Source organism: Halichoerus grypus, chromosome 4 (genome assembly GCF_964656455.1).
Source record: "Halichoerus grypus chromosome 4, mHalGry1.hap1.1, whole genome shotgun sequence".
Classification (NCBI taxonomy): domain Eukaryota; kingdom Metazoa; phylum Chordata; class Mammalia; order Carnivora; family Phocidae; genus Halichoerus; species Halichoerus grypus.
The window spans coordinates 100,650,113-100,665,440 of record NC_135715.1 but is presented as its reverse complement, the minus strand read 5'-3'; the positions used below and the strand labels follow the sequence as shown (position 1 = coordinate 100,665,440).

Genomic DNA, 15,328 nt, shown 5'->3' with positions numbered 1-15,328 from the left:
AGAGATCCACTTGTACAGAAGGTCACAAATGCAGGACACACACCTTTCGAATGAGCTGGTCGGACATCTATTTAAGGTGGCCTAGGGGGTATAGGAAATAATCCCCAGCATGTCCCTTCTAGAAAGATCTCTGAAACTGGATGGGACACTCAGGAACAAGCACCTGCTCCTGGTCCCTCATTTCCTGTCAGGGAGAACAGTGCTGTGCAAACCAACTTTTACTTTATAAAGCAGAAAAAAACAAGATAAAGATAGGTCAGGGCAGGACTCACAGCATAAAAGGCACAGAGCTGGGGCGCCTGGGTGGCTCAGTTGGTGGGGCGTCAGACTCTTGATTTCAGCTCCGGTCATGATCTTGGGGTGGTGGAATCGAGCCCCACATCAGGCTCTGTGCTCAGCGGGGAGCTGCTCTCCCTCTGCCCCTCCCCCCACACTCTTTCAAATAAATAAACAAATCTTAAAAAAAAAAAAAAAAAAAAGAAGGCACCGAGCAAAGACCCACATCTCCTAAGTAAGTGCTACTCCAAGCAGAGGGGGAGGGCAGTCCACAGAGCGGGGCCAGTCCACGAAGTGTTTCATCTATGGGGATAAGTACCCAACTTGAGGGTAAGTGTTTTAGAAACTTTTACGGTAATGTGACAGGGTAATTTTCTGTCTTTGAATCCACTAATAAAATTGAAGGTTTGTATTCTGGACCTCCTTGGTTGTTTTTTGTTTTTTGTTTTTTGTTTTTTCACTTCCTAGTCATTTATTTGTATTGTGCCAATCCATGATGGTTTAGAAGTTTAAAAAATTGTTCTGTTCCTCCATTCACCCAGAATCCCCAAACTCTTCAGCCAAATTCCCAAAGTTCCTCCACCACCTCCCCCACTCCTTCCTGCCTCATCTGGGTTCTCCTCCATCCTCCTGACCCAGCAACTCCCTCACCCCCGCCATTTCAAGGTGGTATCTCATTAGCTACATGGTGGCAAACTCCCCATCAGCCTTTCTGATGCATGAGCTGCCTCCATGGACTTCTGTAAGCCATCGTGAGGCTCACATCAAAATGAAGAGTTAAGTGGTCAGTCATCCATCAACACAGCTAAAATAACACAGGACTCTGGTCCCAGAAAATGGCCACGGTAAGAGAATAAATGACTAGAAACCTGTCAGTGGGCCTTACCCATGTTAATTAACCCGAGGGAGGGCCTCAGCCTGCCCGAAGTGTCCATCCATCACTCTAAGCCTGAGAGGCAAAATAAAATGGCCTTCGCCTCCCACCTCTAGGGAGGTCGACATACACAGAGAAACCGCATACCGGCTTGGGGAGAAATGAGAGGCTCGTATCAGAGTGAGTCCTCTGCGTGCGGCACCAAGTCTGATGAAGTGAGCAGCCTTCGTCACAGGAAGGGCAGGATGTGGAGACAGCGTTAGCTGTGCTGAGCAGGACTAACGGAATTGCCCATTACAGGGGAGTCCTGAACTAGCTGCAGAGAGGGATTTAAACACATACGCATCTTGGGGCACCTGGGTGGCTCAGTTTAAGTGTCTGCCTTCGGCTCAGGTCATGATCTCGGGGTCCTGGGATGGAGCCCTGCATCGGGCTCGCCGCTCAGCAGGGGTGTCTGCTTCTCCCTCTGCCCCTCCTCCTGCTCATGTGCTCTCTCTCTCAGTCTCTCAGATAAATAAAATCCTTAAAATAAATAAATAAATAAATAAGCACATAAGCATCTCCTTGAAACTGAATGGAGAGAAAAACAGATCGATGGCAAGGAGGGCCAGGACAGAACAACAGAATGAAAAGGAAACCACAGGTAAGGGGAGATCCAGGGAGCACCAACCGTCCTCAGAGTGTGGGTACAGTGGGGCTCTATGTAGGTCTAGCTTCCAGGCAGACCCCATTTTAAAAAATTTCCAGGGACAGAGGTACGGTAACTTCAACGTAAGACAACATAAGCATCTTTCAGTTAATAAAGACAGGTGTCAGCAACAGCATCAGAAAGGGACCCGTGAGATATGGGGACGGGGCGGGGGGAGTGTAAATGAGCGAGCATTTTAGTTAAGTCTCTGCACTTCTCTGGATACTTGAAATATTTCACCATTTCATTTTTTTCCAAGTAAAATCAGAGAAAAGATACATGCTGTTGTATGGAAACCTCTTGCCATGAACCGGGAATTCTGATTAGATTCAGTCAAAGCCAGGCAAGTCTTCTGAAGACAAGGGCTCTGCTCCTCCAGGTGTGGGCTGGTGACGAGACACATGGCTGGCCACAGCCCTGACCTCTGTCCCGGCAGCCCCCCTCCCCCTTCCCTCAGGCCAGGAGGGAAGCAGGGTTTCGTCCGCCATGCCCGTTCATCGGTACTGGGCAGTGGCTATCCCACATGCAGTCCTCCAGGCTCTGGGGCACCTGCCGGGTTCGGAGAAAGAGGAACGAGATGCCCACGTGCACCCCAGGCAAAGGGCCGGGCAGGTGACACACATTCCTCCGTTAACCATCTTCCCAAAGCCTGCAGCCCCATCAAGCTGGCTCAAGAGCCCGTTCCCGCCCCACTGCAGGCGAGCTAGCAAACTACATGTGGGACTCAGCTGCGCAGCACGCAGCCACGGTCAGGCACCGACATTGCCTAAGACATGACGAACGTCCTGTGGACCACAGAAAGAAATCGGAGCCCAGGCAGTGAAGGTGTTTCATCTGAATCACATCTCACGCCTGCCATCGAAGCCCCTGCCTCTTCCAAGATGACTCATCTTTGATGCCAACAGGAAAACATCATTAACTTTAAATCCCATAATCTGGAATTGATGATTAACATATTTCAATGTCTGTACTACTGGGTTAAAAAAAAAAAAAAAAAGAAACGAAACGTTTTCTACCTAAAATCTTTCCTTCTTTACACTCATTTACTCAGCTCACCGTGGGGCCACGAGCCAGGTTCTGCGCTAGCTACTGGTGGTATGAAGACCAAGAAGGCCAGTCCTAACCCTCAAGGAATTTACACTCTAAACAGACCCACAAGAAGTAAAAGCCATCCTGATTCCACTTTGGGCTTTCTCTGGCAATATGTGTTCACGAGATTTACTGGTGTGGCTCTGGTTTTATTTTTACCACCAACACTGCATCTTTCTCTTCTGGTCATGTCTCAAGAAATCAAAGTTAGAAACTGGTTCTTTGAAAAATGAGGGTGTAAAAAAAAGAAAAAAAAAAAAACACCAAAAAACCAGGAATGGGATCTACCAACCCCTTCAAGAAACCTTTTCTGACATCAGTATTCCTCTCTGATCACAGGCTCTGTGGTAATCAGAGTTCAAGAGTCATTTGTCTTTAGGAGACAATTATCCTGACCTAAATGGACTCCTATGGTCACACAGAACCTAGGCACAAAGGCAGGACCAGTTCCTCCTACTTAAGTCAGAAAGGAGATGCTGGGGGAGAATGGTGACCTGCTTCCCCTCCCCCTCCAGGAAGACCCAACTATTTCTGCACTCCTGGGAGTTGCCCCAGTGTATGAAGGCCACATGCTGCAGGTTCTGAAGGCTAGTTAAGGGATTATCAGGAAAGCAAACTCGTCTGTGATATGGCTTTCAAGTTATAAATGTCAATGACAGCCAAGTCTGCCGTGTTGGGAACTCCTCCAACAACAGGTTGACAATAGCCCAATTCGACGGCTCTGGAGGAGGCTGACAGACAGCTGCTCCTTCAGTAGTTATTCCCAAAGGAGCCAAGAGGCCCCTGCAAAGACAGCTAGATATGGCAAGCTCAAGAGGGAAGGTGACAACATATTTGGTGGCAGATAGACATAGCCCAGGAGTGCCACACTATGCCAACGCGTCTGCCTGCTCCAGGAAAGCTGTCAACCCCACACAGTGCAGAACTGAGAACAGGAGGCAGGGGCAGACATGGACATTAAAAAAAAAAAAAATCACAGCCCAAGGAAAGGCAGAAAGAAAGATGCTGATCCTTCCCACAGCATAAGCCACGGCAGCTGGGTATCAGGGACCGCAGACCCAGGTCCAGGTCTCCGCGACGTCAGCCTGCTACCCCCAGCTGCCGCGCTTGGCAAATCTCAGTGGGCAGTGCATGAACTTGCCCTATCTGTCAACAGTGAACTAACTGCCAAAACAGACTCCTGAAGATACACTGTTCGGTTGTGCAGTCCCTGAGATGAAGTCCCATTCCAATTAAGTGATATACGGTGGGGGGGCGGGGGGCTGGATTAAATACGCCTGTTCCATCTTAGACAAAATCCCACATCCTCAGAAATTCAAAATCCCTTTGCGGTTCTGAAGGAGACACTTCTTGTTTCTCTGGTTTCTCCCAGCAGGACAAACTCTCAAGGTGACAGCTAGAGGGAAGCCACCGATAAAAGTCACATGATTTTCTAGCTCTAACATTAAGGCTTTTATTTATATCAGACATTTGTCTGCTTGTGAGTTGCTGGGGTAGGATATCCCCCCCCCCGTATTTTTTTCCTGTGATGTTATTACAAAGTTTGTTCAAAGACCCACATACATAAAAGAAACAGGAATTAGGAATGTTTAAAGTTTCATTCTGTTAGCCCCATAACCTTGACACCCAAATCCTAGCAGGCTGTGCAATGTGGACACTCTGCTCCCAGTTAACAACTCACTTACCAAGGTGACTCTCAAGGGCAGCCTGGGCAGTGATTTCAAGTGCTGCAGACTGTTCAGATGGTTCAAATGAGGAAGCACTCAGCAAATTTCCTCCTCCATAAAATACGTTCATAACTGAGGACTGAGGAAAGTGTACTTCTTGAGTTCCTTGATACACAGTTCAGAGATTGTGCGGTCTTTAGCAATCACACTCTTCAATTCATCGGTTTTACTTATATTCACATCATGATCCTCTGTGTCGGATTTGGGTTGGACTGCTCTGAAGGAACCAGCCATTCTATGGAAGGGTATCACGCTAAATAAAGTCGTGTTTGATCATGATTGAATAAAGCAATAAATGGCCTTCTGCTCCAGTCACTTTACCAATTCTAGACAGATAAAATATCCTTGCCCAATTATCCCAAGAGATTAAACTCCACCAGGCCTTCACCAGATAGCTGGAGATGTCCCCTGAGGATTGGGGTGGCCCTGGGAGAGCCACCCCTCAGCCCTTTGGGACTAGGGGTCTGTATTTTGACACTTCCAAATGTTAACATCTGACTCAGCTACTGATCTTCTCCCTCCCAAGGGCAAATATCTTGGGTCTGTGCTAAGCCACATGGATATCTGCTTACTTCAGTACTTACATGGCCTAATGGATCCTCTCCAATGTCCACTTTAGAACAGTAATCACTCCTGCAATCACAAGGACAAAGACGTTTTTAAGTTTCTCCTCTTTAACAACTTGATCCACTGCAAACAGGCTGACAAAGATCTTCTATGGACTTTGCTTCTCCCACTTTGCAACCCAACTGCCTTTCAACACAGTCTCCCAAAAAGAAAGAACCTAAGAACAGCTAGCTGGGAGGCCCTATCACTTCAACACCCAAAGGCATTTACCTTAAAAAAAAAAAATTGTATTATCTCCTGTGTTAAGATCCAAATCCATCCATTATTAGTTTAGCAGGAGTAAGGCTACATTTAGCAAAGATGAAGCTTCTGCACAAAACTGCTCTTTGTTCCAAGTCTCAGGAGGCATTAAACCCAAGCTTTTACCAATTCTAATGCTTTCCAGACCAGACTGCATTAATATACACATACAGTTCCAAGTATATGTACACACACAATTTTAAAAACAGATAGCTCTATCACAAAAAACTATGGAGTTTGCAACAGGAGATAAACCCAATTGAATTACAAGCCTGTTCATTCAAATGTAACAGATTACTTGTGGCAACTTCACCTTGAAGAATAAAAGTAAATAAAAAGAGTGAAAAGTATTTTAGAAACAGATCTACTATGTGCTGATAAAGCTAGTATTTTCCTTCTGTAATACTCCTTTATAAAAGAAAAGAGGGGAACATGTCCTTTAATAGATATCTTCAGCATGTTTCTGATACTCTTGGAATTTATCAGCAGAGAATTATAAAACAGAGTTCAGGAGGGAGGGAGGGAAGGAGAGAAGGGGAAAGGAGGGAGGAAAAAATAACAAACATGTTGCACAGACCCATCTCCAAGCTGACTGCCCAAAAGTGTTCTTAAGGCTAACCAACTGCTCTGACCACTGAAGGACCTGACAGTAGAGCATGCACCATGTTCTGCTAGAAAATGTTGGAGTTTTGTTATTTTTTTTTAATCAAAACAAGCCAGTTCCCTCTTTATACGGTCTACAGCACACAACCACCCTTCGCAGCATGAACATCTGTGTTGGTGTCAACAATCTGAGCGGTACCAGAGAGCCGTGCCCTGGGGCCACTGGGGAGAGCGGGCTCCACCTGCAGTCCTTCCCAACCCACCAACCACATCCAGCAGTGCTGCCTCACAGACGTTTACTCAAGAAGGACGGAAGGTTAGAAAGAACAGTCAATGCCAATGACCACACGGCCCCCTCTTTATACCAGCCTCCCTTTGGACACAGCTCTGAGGTGAAGGAATGGTTTCTGGAAACGCAGTACTGTGACACAGAAAAAGCTGCTAACTCCAGCAAGTCCCGTCAAGATATATTTTAAGAAAACAGGGCACCTGGGTGGCTCACTCGGTTGAGTGTCTGCCTTCGGCTCAGGTCATGATCCTGGGGTCCGGGGATTGAGTCCCGCATCGGAGCTCCCTGCTCAGCGGGGAGTCTGCTTCTCCCTCTCCCTCTGACCCTCCCCCCACTCGTGCTCTCTCTCTCTCTCTCTCTCTCCCTCTCTCATAAATACAGAAAATCTTAAAAAAAAAAACAATCCTAAGCATTTTGGTCGGTATCAAACCCCTTCATTCACGCGTATTGGTGTGCGCTAACAAAAAGAATACCCATGTGCCTCAGACCTAAATGACACAGGCTGATTTTCAGTGCTTTTACTCTTTACCGTATGTTTTCATCAACATTTCAACTGATGCGTTACGGGACAATTCTCCAAGTGAGCGCTGGGGATCGAGTGAGCGCTGGGATCAAGCAGTTAGACTGTAAGATTCAAAAAACGTTCTGGATGTGTCCTCCTCCCCACCCCCACACCCAAAAAAGTTCAACTTTACCTCCCCCAACGTTTTCAAATCTCAATGTTTTCTTCAATGATACTCCTATTAAGTAAGAACTCCATCTTGATTTCCCCTGAAGCATCAGACAACTACTCCCTGAGTCATATGAGAACTACTGCATTACCCTTGGCTCTATCATTAGCAAAATTCATGGTCACCATGAAACCAAAAGGCCGTTCGTGTCTATCCTCAGGGAAGCTTTAATGTTCAACTCATCCTAAATATCATTTCCTGCGGAGCCAAATATATACCATTAATGAAAATTTATAACCACTTCTAGCCAGGTCTCTAGATCAAGAAAACACTGAAGGAAATCCTTTCTCCTTCCTCATTTTCAGAACAGCACCACTCCACAGCTTTCTCCAAGATTTCACCCAAAAGTTTATTTTCTGGAGATTAACAGGCTCCGTCACGCTCTTCTTGAGCTTATGCTTCTCTTTCCTCTCTTAATTACACCTAAACTATGAATGCATTTGTAAAGCATCACAGGAATTCAATTCAATCTACAAAGAATAAGGCAGCGATCATAGGGGACAGTCGGTGAAAAAGTAGGTAGGAGAAACTGGAATCCCATTTTCAACCAACATTTTAGCCCTTTCTTTTGTTATTTTGGAGAAAAGAGATTATAAATGGCCCATAAGCAAAATACCCTACTTGAGCAGCTCTGCACCCCAGGGTGGCATTCTCTGAGGAATCTGCATTGGAGCTCCTTGCCTCACGTGTTCAAGGACCACCTCTGCAGTACCTCCTCTGGATCCAAGGACAGAGGACAACGGTGGCCAATTTCAGACCCAGGGGTCTCACACCTCATTCCTTATGCCCTTCTGCACCAGAAGCTGTCAGACTGATCCCCTTCTCAAATTTACACTCAAGTGTTTCACCCTCTTATTCCCTATGGACCATGTCTTTCCAAACAGACAATCTCGGAATCTTGATGCCAAAAAAAACATGGACATAGCTCAAAGCAGTCTTTCCCTCTCTCATTTTCCAGAACCTAGTAAAGCGAAGTGGCTCATGGACAGTACCAAAGCTATCCGGTAGACTTACTCCTGTGAGAAAATAGTGGGAAGGGAGTGTAGAGCTCTGCTCAAAGTATCTTCATGCTTACAAAAATAATTTCAGATGATTAAGACCACCTACTGGTGCATGCGAGAAACAAATCATGAACATGTTTATAAGCTTTAAGTCATTCGATCTTCCTTACCAAATAACAGAGTCACACAGGAAAAAAAAAAACAAAACAACCCATAATTGCAATACTGGCCTCAGGTTTTCATCTTATGTGGAGCAGAGCAGCTCAATTCACCACATAGTGAAATTTTGCCCCGTTACAAAGATCTAGAATGATCCTCGACCTCAGAACTTATATAACCTTAAATACATTTGGTTGCAACATACTTCAAAACTTTCTAGCATCTTTCCATTTCAGCAAGGCCTCTCATCACACTGCCATTGAAAGTTCCCCAAAGTAGAGTCAAATCTCAATCTGCCCCACATTGCTCACGCTGCCTGGACTCAAATAGAGAAGTCCAACGCTCACAAGCTGTCCCAGCCCCCATCTTCTTGTGCCTCGGTGCCTCCTTCCGAGAACGGCGGTGGGACTCCTACGAGCTAACACCACACAGCCAGAAGCACAGCCACCACCTCGGAGAGGCAGTGAGCCCTCCATAAACACCGGTGATTCTCACTGCTGTGGTTGCTACCGCTAGAATAGGACAGTAAGTTAACAGGATGATAAAAGGCCGTTCTAGAGCCAGTCAGAAACCTAGAACCACAGCCACTGGTAACACGCGATGCATATTTTCATCCTGCGAACAGCTACTTTGCCAGGCGGGTGTGACAATGACAACAATTCAGTGGCTTGGGACTTGGAATACCCTTAGCTAAAGTGACTGTTCTCCTACAGATGGTCCCCACGTAAAGTGTGTTTGACAAGAAAAAAAAAATTCCAACCTTGCAACTTGAGAATTTATCACTAAATTGAATTCTCAAGACATTGGTATCCACCCAGGTTTATCCAAGATTTTGCCAAGACAGGAGGACAATGGGCCAGGAGAGACAGACCACTCATCTATGTTTGCACCTGTTGTTCATGTTCACTCACAACGTCACAAAGAGCAGATGCCCTTGACGAAGCTTGCACACCACCCCAAAGACTAATTTGTATTTTCATCAAGATTATTTTAACAGACACTGGGGAATTAATCTTAGAGTTCAGTTTCTTGAACCTTCCCCCAAGATACACCTGTCCCTTAGCCTAATGATTCTCAACATGCAATCTCAAACCAGCAGTATCAACATCATCTGTGAAGCTGGGAATGCACAATCTCAGACCTCACCACACCCCTCCTGAATCACAAACTCTAGGCTGCGGCCCAGGAGATTCGGATGCTAGCTCAAGTTTGAGAACCACTGCCAATAGGCTATTAACACGTGGACTGGGGCATCACTAAGGACACCTCTTTTCCTTAAACTATCTGGCATTTCTCAGATCCATAAAACCTGCTATAGGATGATGTCAGCTGTTCCTTTTATTTTTAATTCCTCATGACGAGGCTGATGATGATTCACGCAGCACCTTATGGATTTCTTAAATAGTAAGAATCCTTCTTTCCCACCCCTAATGGAAGGTGACTGCTGCCTGTTACTTCTGATGTAATTACAGGAACAATTCAGGAACAAAAGCTTGTCCTTTATCAACCTCAGCAAAAGCTGTAATAGAGAGTTATAATTACTCCATTCTTTCCCATCATGTGTTCACAACAACCTACCCTTTGAAACTGATCATACCACATGTCATAACAAGGAAACACAGAACCCAGGATCAAATTTCGCTTATTGTCAATAGAGATCAAAACTGCAAGTGTCTGGGCACACCTTTTCCAATGGACAGGAAACAAGTATGCATTAGCCATCTGGCTGTATCTCATTTATCTAAGTGAAATACGGGGGAGGGGGAGGGGTGGAGGTTGATTTAATGCATTCTATGGTCCTAAGGTAACCTCACAATACTCAACGGTCTTATCACCAGACACTACCCATCATCTAACTAATTATCAAAGCAGGAAGCACTAAGGAGCATTTCCTAAATAATAAATAACCCTTTTCCATACCTTTAATTTGTTGATGTGTGTATTAATTTGGAAAAGTTAATTTCATACTTGCTGTGAGGTCTCCTGATGAATTGTGAATACCGGCAAATTATTAATTTCCCTTTCCTTTTTGATTAATTTCACACTTAGGCTGGATAAGAAAGGTGAGATTAATGATGTCTGGAAGACAATGTTCAGTTCTTGTAAGATACTCAGTCAACCTTATGTTCAAGTAAACAGAGGACGCAGATAAGGAAATGATAACGGGATTGTCTCTAGGATGCGTCCAAGGTGCCATGCAAATAAATGCCCAGAAATGCAAAGTGTTTAAGCTGTAAGCTCCAGTGAATACCCTTCCAGAAGCGGGGCGGGGTGGGGGGTGGGGGGGGAGTAAAACCTGGAGTTCTGAAGACTGCACTATGCACCCATCAACTTGTGCCCTTACCACTGACTGAAGACATGAACTGATTCATCACCCTACAATTCTCCATTTTCCAAGGGTCCTTCTGTATATTAGTTGGCCTCTTCATATCCTTGTCTTTTCTAGACTCTCTGCAACAATCTTAGGACTCCTAGCTCAATACGTATTGAACAGACAGGTCTCCTTCTTCAGAGGATAAAAAGGAGCATAAACTCAGGCTTGACATGCAGTTTCAGTATGCACATATGTGCTAATCCTATTTCTGATAGTGATGCCTACATTAATTGAGAGCCTGCTAGGTACCAAGACACCAGGCAGTTTGTATAAGTTATCTAACATAACAATAGCTCTTTGAGGTATAATTACACAGTTTGCAGGTGAAGAAACTGAGGTTCAGAAAACTACCTAGCTTGCATAAGCGACCCCCATCCTCACATAGATCTGTCAAGCTCCCAAGCCTGGAGTCTTCCATAGCGCACTGCTTCCCTAAAGCAAGAGTAAATAGAACATTTATGGTTGCCTAGACATTATTCCAGAAGACCTGAAAGCTACAGACGTGCCGTCTTCCTCCAAGAAACTTCCCTGCCTACTCCAGCTCCAACTGACCCAATTCTTGTTTGCATCCCAGTATTTAAAGACAATGTCACAATTCCATGCTATCCATTTGACAGTCTAATGTCCACTAGAGTACGCTGTGCCTTAACCCTCCCCTCACAAACAAGCCTGCCCAACTGAGACCCATATCCAAGTCCTAATGCAGCAATCTGTCATCTCTGGCCACTCTCTCCGGCAGTGCTGCCCAATATGGGAGCCACTCACTACATATGGCTTAACTGAAATCAATTACAACCAAATAAAATAAAAAATTCAGTTCCTCAGACATACTAGCCACATTGCAGGTGCCTGATATCCACATGTGGCTAGTGGCTGGTCTACTGGACGCTACTGACAGGACATCTCCATCATGGCGTAAGTACTGCCGGGCGGTGCTGGTGCAGAGATCTCTCAGGACAGCATCTTTTCATCTAATATCCTACCAAAACTGTGCAGGGGGACAGAGCCTCTTCCCCAGAGAACTCACTAGGGGTGCCATCAGACTAACTGCGGTCATACCTACGTGCCTTCAGATCACATCCTTGAAGGAATGACATTCCTTTGACAAGTTAGGTCATTCGGTAAACTTATAAATAAAGCAAGTGGACTGACCTCGGAGAACAGAAAGGGGACAGAAAGGAGAAGAAACAATCATCATCAGCCCTTCCATTCGGGAATAACCACCAGATGCAACTGTGGGTGAGGACAGACTCAGCAGCAACTGCAGACACATGCGCGGTCACCCACACGGCGGTGTCCCTGAGGCACGGCCTCACCAAAGCACTCTCTGCTTGAGAAGTTAATCTCTGCTGCTCCTCTTTGGCAAGACACAGTCCCCAAATTTGGGCTCTTATTTCTAATTATTAAAGAAATCAATGCAAGGAAACCACTTCTCAAATCACTCTCACCCAACTGTTTCACTAAAAATTGGATCATCAGCAAATGAGACAAGCCTTTGGTGACAATGACAGTCTGACAGCAGACTAGAAGAGAGAGCCTCCGTCCCCTCAGTGACACCTGACCTGGAAGGAATTACCTCAAAGCTTTCCAGGAATTAAAAACTTGCGAAGCTCCAATCTAGGCAGAGATCCTGAAATATACTATTGGTTACTATTAAATTGGAACAGCCTGGGGTACAACACCCGGAGTGATAAACATCAACGTCACTGATCTGACCTCTGATCTCTACAACCTACAAGTGCGCAGCACATAGTATTTCTTCCCTTCGTCAGTTCTTCATTGCTTTCCTCCTCCAGCCTCCCTGCTGTCTGGGCATTATGCCCAAGACAAGCCAGTCTTCATGGCTGCCAACATGGGTTATAAAGTGATGGACCCAAATCTAAATGCCAACTCCTTCAGGTAACTCCCCTTGACAGTCCCAGACTCAAGATCATATACAGGGCGGACCTGGACCTCTCTCACCACAATGATAAAGTGATGAATGGGAACTCCATGGAACTAGGACAAGAAATCAAGGTAGAGAGTTTTCTAATAAAAATACAAATCAATTCATCCCTGTGGAGGGAAGAGGAGATAAACTCACATGTTCCTCTCTTAGAGCCTAGGAAAGTCATCTAATGCTGGATAAATGTTCCTCTCTCCTCTGGGCTCCCACCTCAGTCACACCAGTAAGGCCCATTCCTGCCTGTCATCCGGGCATTACTCACCTTTGCTGAAGGACCAGAGCCCACTGAATTACTAACCCTAATGAAACTTCCAACATTCACCCTTTCCTGCTCAGTGGCTCACAACAATAGCTCTGTAACCTGGTGGGCCTTTCTCCAGCCTCAACCCCCTCCCCCACAATCCATTCCTGACAACCTGCAGGATGAACCTCAGAAACACCCCCCACACCAGCCTTTCCATTTCAACAAGGCGGCTTAGGCCACCATCTCGAAGATCAAACCCTGGCCTCTTAGGCCCTCCAAAATCAGGAAGGACTGCTTTGCTCAAGCCAACTGGTCTCTTTTCTCCCTGCCCCCAACACATCCATGCGCTTACCCTTCCATAACACAAACATTGACTCCAGGACACTTTCCCAGACCTGAAGGGCTGGCTCCCTCCATTGTGTGGTAACACTCAAAACCAGAATGCCAACCCCTCAAGAGCAGGGCGTGTCAGAGTTTTCTGTATCTCTGAGGAGCCAGAATCTTAGACCCAGAAACTTACACAAAACCGCCGCTTCTTAAATATTTGATAATCCACTGAAAAGAATTCCAATCCCGGGGCACCTGGGTGGCACAGTTGGTTAAGCGTCTGACTCTTGGTTTCAGCTCAGGTTGTGATCTCAGGGTTGTGGGATCAAGCCCTGCACTGGGCTCCGCACTCAGAGTGGAGTCTGGTTAAAACTCTCCCTCTGCTCCTCTCGAACTCCCCCAGTTAAAATAATAAATCTTAAAAAAAAAAACAAGTTCCAATCCATGCTTGTAAGCCCATTACTCCGACTGGATTCTCAGACCGCTAAGACCCCTTCAATACACAGTTTGCTCACCAGGAGCCCATGGAGGCTCCATGATGCAGGCAGGAGCCCAGGTCTGGACTCCACCATATACCAGGTAAGGAACTTTACACCTCTAGGCCTCCCTTTGGCCTTCTGTGAAACCCAAGTAATATTAATACCTACCCCCAGGGGCACTGAGAGTTCAAGAGACACTGGTAAAGCACTTAGCTTAGCTCCCAGCATCCAGCAGATGGTCAATAAACGTTACTTTACCGCTCTCCTGTTATAAGTCTCCTTAAGGGGACATGTAGTATAGTCGAAACAACATGGTTATGAGGATAAAAGTCACCTGTGTTCAAATCCCAACTCTATTCAATAGATCCCAGCTGTGGGACCTTGGGGGCAATTATTCAACCACTAAGCTTCAGGACCTGTATCTATAAAATAGGATAAATAATCAACCTCAAAAAGTAGGTCTAAGGATTAAATGAGGGAATAGATCTCAAGTTCCCAGTACACAGTGAGCAACTCAATTAGTGGCATTTGCTAAATATGATTTCAATCCAAACACAACTGGAAAAAACATCCTCGTGCTCCTTGCTCACATCTGTCATGTCCTTCCGGTCACATTCTTTAAGCTCATAAACCAGGCCCCGGCCTTTCAGCTGACAGCCCCCACCTCCTGGGTCATCAGCCAGAGTACTCACACAGGGAATGCATATAAAAAAAAAAAAATCACATTGAGAGCTGCGAGGAGATTCATTTCCTCAAGGCAAATGTGTGCATCCTCATTTTTACAGCTTCGCCGATCTCTAAATATTCATAGCTATTCATATTTACACATAACACTAGCAAGGCCATTCCTGAGAGGAAAACACACTGGTACTATCGGTTACTTTTTTAAAAATGAATCTGTGATTGAAATCAGTCTAACCGAAAAGAGGCCAAAGTGCAGAGAGAGGAAAAAATCCACAGATACGAAATGAATATTCAAACAAGTGGATAAAATGTTACAACCCCACCAAAGGCAGCCTCCAGCCAGGAGCAGACCCTCATGGCAAAGAAAAATAAACTCTACTCTTTTCAGATCAATTTGCAAGTTTTTGCAAACTCAGAGGGGAAGTCAGAGCAAAGAGAGGCCTGGTGCTCCCACTCTCCCCCTTCCTTGGGCCCCGGGGGGTTCGTGGCTTCCGCTCCTCCAAGCTCCTGTCCTGGGGCCCGCAGGGGGAATCCTTGGCCCGGGTCTCAACTGCTAGAGGGCAGAGGAAGAGCACAAGGCCAGCACTCAGAAGTTACAGGAGTTACCAGGTAACCAGGTTTCCACCAGAAAGATGTGTCTTCTCGGCCACAGCCTTACTGCACTGAGCTGGAAAATGACTTCACTTCCTTCCCGTGGCTCCCAGGCCCAGCCCGGCCACCAGGGCAGGGCCCAGCAGGCTCCTCACCGCCCTGGGCTTGCTGGAGCACACAGGTCCTTATCTCACCCCCTCACCTGGTGCAAGGACAGGCTTTTCCTCGGACGCAGGCCAGGGGAGGCTCAGCAGAATCCAGGGTGAGGAAGCTGAGTGGGCTGCCTCACCAGGGCCCCCATCTCTCTGAAGAGCTGCCGACGCACCGACCCTGCTCCAACAGTGCAGGCGGCTCTCTGCCCGGGGCTTCCTCACCGGCTC

At 46.2% G+C, this 15,328-nt stretch overlaps 1 protein-coding gene across 8 annotated transcripts in view; it reads right to left on the bottom strand.

Annotated features, from left to right (window-relative positions):
* Positions 1–15,328, bottom strand: part of MGAT5 (alpha-1,6-mannosylglycoprotein 6-beta-N-acetylglucosaminyltransferase) — a 557,249-nt gene that overhangs the window by 280,847 nt on the left and 261,074 nt on the right. For 6 of the 8 annotated variants that reach the window (XM_078070704.1, XM_078070706.1, XM_036106945.2 and 3 more), the window contains one exon: positions 5,239–5,287. The exons of the other annotated variants lie outside the window; for them this stretch is intronic. The gene's annotated coding sequence lies outside the window, so the exon portion shown is untranslated. The remainder of the gene's footprint in view (positions 1–5,238; positions 5,288–15,328) is intronic. 8 annotated transcript variants of the gene reach the window in all.